This window comes from Papaver somniferum, chromosome 3, assembly GCF_003573695.1.
Source record: "Papaver somniferum cultivar HN1 chromosome 3, ASM357369v1, whole genome shotgun sequence".
Taxonomy (NCBI): domain Eukaryota; kingdom Viridiplantae; phylum Streptophyta; class Magnoliopsida; order Ranunculales; family Papaveraceae; genus Papaver; species Papaver somniferum.
This window is the reverse complement of record NC_039360.1, coordinates 208,259,704-208,264,570: the sequence shown is the minus strand read 5'-3', so window position 1 is coordinate 208,264,570 and position 4,867 is coordinate 208,259,704. Positions and strand designations below refer to the sequence as shown.

General features: G+C 37.9%; 1 pseudogene; it reads left to right on the top strand.

Annotated features, from left to right (window-relative positions):
• The first annotated feature begins 2,126 nt into the window (after positions 1-2,126).
• Positions 2,127-2,226, top strand: LOC113362384 (annotated as a pseudogene).
• Positions 2,227-4,867: the final 2,641 nt, after the last annotated feature.

Genomic DNA, 4,867 nt, shown 5'->3' with positions numbered 1-4,867 from the left:
CAGGTTCCTGAAAAAGGTCAATTGCTTTCTATGAGTTATAATCAGGTGGTTCATCCTCTAAATTCTTTTGAGGTATACTAGCTGTAGGACTTATATGTTTCATATCCGGTAGGTCAACCCTAGAGTTTCTTTATTGTCTTGAAGCACGATTTCTGACCTGCTGTCCTGATCGGATGCTATAATCACAAGCAAAGTCTTAGATGGCCCTAAGAATGCAGATTTAGGGTCCAACTTAGGAGGCTCTTCTAAACAAGGGATTAAGGTAGACTCAAAAGCTTGTAATGGTTCGAACCTAGCTTTCCATTTATCAGTATCTAACATAGGAATAGAATCCAACATAGCATTCACTTGTTCAATGTTGCTATCTTCGTCTAAATCCATGTTAAAGTGGGCTAGACAACTCTCTAATAGATCTTCCGATGCGATATTTGGTAATGAATCCTGAACTAAGGTTCCTATCATGTTCACCTCTTCAATGCACGTGTCATCTAGCTCAGAATGTAGCTTATTGACATTAAAAATATTTAACTCAATAGTCATATTACCAAAAGATAGATTCATAATACCATTTCGACAGTTTATGATCGCATTAGACGTAGCTAAAAATGGACGACCTAAAATCACAGGTATCTGGTTCTCTGGGTCAGGGACAGGTGGGGTATCTAAGACCACGAAATCCACAGGATAAATAAACTTGTCGACCTCAATAAGAACATCCTCGATAACTCCTCGAGGAATTTTGACAGACCTATCAGCTAACTGCAGTGTTATCTGAGTAGGTTTCATTTCACCAAGTCCTAGATGTAAGTACACATGGTACGACAATAAGTTCACACTGGCTCCTAAGTCAAGTAAAGCTTTTTCTACCCGGTGTTTACCTATTGTACAATCAATGGTTGGGGAACCTGGGTCTTTGTACTTTGGAGTGGTAGTGTTCTGAATGATTGAACTTACATGACTAGATAAAAAGGCTTTCTTATGGACGGTAAGTTTTCGCTTTCGCGTACACATATCCTTAAGGAACTTGGCATAAGCAGGAATTTGCCTAATTGCATCTAATAAAGGAAGGTTTATGGTAACTTGCTTAAAAACCTCCAATATGTCATTAAAGTTCAATTCCTTCTTTGTTGGTGCTAACAGCTGGGGAAATGGGGCTCTAGGCACATGATCAGACCTCTCAGGAACCGAGTCAGCATCATTGGCAGTCCCCTCAGTTAGCGGTCCTGAGGGATGAGATCATGAGGGGTGAACTACAATATGTTCACTATCGGGCATGTTTACGTGATTGTCTACTACTCTACCACTCCTGAGGGTTCTAATAGCATTCAACTGATTCGATGGTTGTGCACCTACTTCATGAGATCCTCTAGGGTTGGGTTGAGTTTGACTAGGAAACTTACCTCTTTCTCTTAAAAACTCATTTATATGACTAACCTGGGTTTTGAACTCGGAAATAGCCTGAGAATTAGCCTGACCTATTCTCTTATTTTCTTCTATACCTTGAGCAACAGATTGTTGAAACTCCATAGTGTTACGAGTTAACAAAGCAATAGACTCTTCTAAACTCATAATCTTCTTATCCGGAGGGTTCTGAAACTGTGCCTGGGCTGAAGGATTCTTAGTATAGCCAAAATCTGTGGGAGCTTCAGAGTTACTAGACTGACCTTGATTCTGTCCCTTAGACCACGAAAGGTTGGGATGGTTTCTCCAGCCAGGATTATAGGTTTCTGAATATGGGTCAAACTTCTGATGGTTATCAAACCTAGTGTTATTATAGAGAGCATTGGCTTGCTGTTCAACAGTATTGCCTTCCCAAAAAGTCTCTATTCTACCACTAGTATGACCCACTTCTAAAGCTTCTAACCTTTTTGCTATAACATCAATTTTGGCATCTGATTCGTAGCTTTATTCTACCCTATTAACGTTTCCTCTTCCTAGAAGAATTGTTTTCTGGGGTACCCTATTTTTTTTCCCATTGTTGGGTCTTTTCGGCGATTTCATGCAAGTATGTCATCGCATTATCAACTGTTTGGTTTTCAAACCCACCTGTACACATGGACTCTACTGTAGTTGTGGTGGGATAATCTAAACCCTCATAAAGGATCTGAACTAACCTAACCTTTTCTAAACCATGATGAGGACATTGGGCTAATAAATCATTGAACCTTTCCAAATACCTATACAAAGATTCTCCCTCCTGTTGTGTAAACGTGCAGATTTGCGTCCTAATAGACGAGGTTTTGTGCCTAGGGAAAAACTTGTTCAAAAAGGCGGATGTAAGTTGTTCATAGGTTTCAATTGATTCGGAAGCCAAACTATACAGCCACGACTTGGCTTTATCTTTTAAGGAAAAGGGGAATAACCTGAGTTTTAAAGCATCATCATCAAGGTTTCTAATTTTCAGCGTACTACAAATTTCCTCAAAGTACCTAACATGGAAATAGGGGTTTTCATTTTCTTTTCCTAAAAAGATTGGGAGCAACTGTAAGGTTCCAGGCTTAAGTTCATAATTTTCTTCAGTTTCAGGTAACTTGATACACGAGGGACGAGTAGTCCTAGTAGGATTCAACAAGGCTTTCAAAGTTGCCATTTCTGGCGCTATTGGACTATCAGGATTTTCTCTTCAAACGGACGTTCAAAAACGGAATCTTCACGAATCAGACTCTCTAAATTGAGGTAATCAAGACGCTTAGAACTACTAGGTTTCTCTTTAACAAATCTACCTAGGGCGTCTCTTTTACGTTCAGGCATGCAACAGAATAAGGAAGGGAATTCTATGCAAACACAAAACAAGGCTGACTCAACCAAATCAAACCTAAATTTCTAGCAAACAAAAAGCATGATGGCTCCACTTAGATTTTCACTAGACCAGCTTCTATTCTTTTGAAAAGGAACTCGTTACAATATGAGCAAACCCCTCTGGAATCAATCCGAGTCAAAGTAAGTTGAATCAAGGCGAGGGAAGCTCAGTGGATCTTTGATACCCAAGGCCTCACCGGTTATAAGGCGGCGCAGTCACACATTCAACTCACATAAACCGTCAAGAACTTCGAAGTATGCTCGAAAGAGTAACCAATATTTTTCGAACGACTTTCCTATTAAGCTCGTTACCCTATAGGTCTCGTTCTAGTCAAAATTTTAGGCTTAGGTTCGCGTTTGGTTTCGTGTTCCTAAGGAGGGCAAGAAGAGAAAGGTGATGAAATCCGAACCCTTATCTTGTATGGCCAGTCCTTGCCCTTTACTAGGAATTAAAAGCAACCGTATTCAAGTCCTCAACATATATTCACCTTAAGGAATACAGTAAACCCGCTGACAGGGGATTCACGGGTGTTTCGAAAAACTTACCTCCCGTACCAGACGGGCGAAGAACCGCTGAAGTCGACTCGGGCCACAACTCCTATGTTATGTACGAACCCGAGGGTCCGAGGTGATATCGTAATCATCGTCCTTCCCTGCACACAGTTTGTATTTAAACCAACCTTTCCTTAGGGTTTAAAAATAATAATGTCCAAAGTCCAATGTCCAAGTGTCCAAAAAGAAAAGAAAAATTACAAAAATAGCAAACCCTAATACAGTTCTCTCTTTTTTTTTTAATAAAGAAAAATAAACAAACCCAAAAAAAATAAAAAAAAATATCTAAAAAGAAATTGTCTTCTTCTTCGTTCTTTTCGCTTTAATCTTTCGCTCCAAGTCTTTATGATTTAAGTTCCAGTCCTTACGAAATCACCAAACTCCTTGGCTCAATTCGCTTTATGATCCAAAACCTGTAGACAAAAGACAAATACCCAAAAACGTAAAAAAGAACAAAAATAATAAAAACCTAAAAAATAAAAAAATAAAAAAAAAATAAAAAAAAGAAAACTAAGTCTAAAAACCCTAAAAGCAAATCCGCGTCGGCGGCGCCAAAAATTGATGTGGTTTTGAGATAGTGGTAAAAGTGGTTCGATTCTCAGACTTGCGGAAGGATAAAATATAGACTTAAATTCTAAAACTAAAATAGAAAACAAACTAAAAATTGTCACAAACTCAATTAAAAATTGTCACAAACTCAATCAAATATGATATCAATATTAAAAGAACACTGAGGCTAAGATTCCACTATTTTCCAAGTTCAAAGTGATTTAATCTCAATATTTATATTTATACAATTTTCTCGTTCAAGTTGATTCTAACTTATTGCAACTAGTAGATTCTCAAAATAACAAGTGTAAATCCAAAGCATAGAACATCAAAAACCTAGGTCCAAGTATGCTTAATCAAAAGAAATCACAATTGCTTAACAAGGATCATTCAAACAATTTTCAACCAAGGAAAATTATCATAAAATAATTGCAAATAAATAAATAAAATAGAATATACCACTTCTTGTTGGAAAAATAGCTTCCTCTATCGCTTCAGCAATGAGGTTTAGCTCCTCATATTAATCACTTGCTCAAAATATATGTTTATAGCCCAAAAGTTGATTAAAAGAATGAAAAAGTAATAAGCAGACAGTTTGCAACGTTTATAAGCGTTACAGACTGACTATTTCTGTTACAAGCGGAACTGTTATAGAACGATAGAAGCTAAGTGCTGTAGAAGGACGACAGTTTTCTGCGACAGTTAGGTGAGGGTCGATGTTCCTCGTGTTCTTCCTTCTACACCAGCAGAAACAAATGTCTGTAACTCTGATTTTTGTCTCCTTTGGTTCTCTAAATTACCCCAAACTGTTCGAACCCCTTCCTTGAACTCCCAACAACTTATATATAGCCAACAGAGCGATTTAATCTCCCCAAAACTTCTCGAAATCTCTTATTTTCTTTTCTTGGCAGTTACAACAATAATCTCTTCCCAAAATTGTTTCACGCGTTTCTGAGCTTTCCAAATT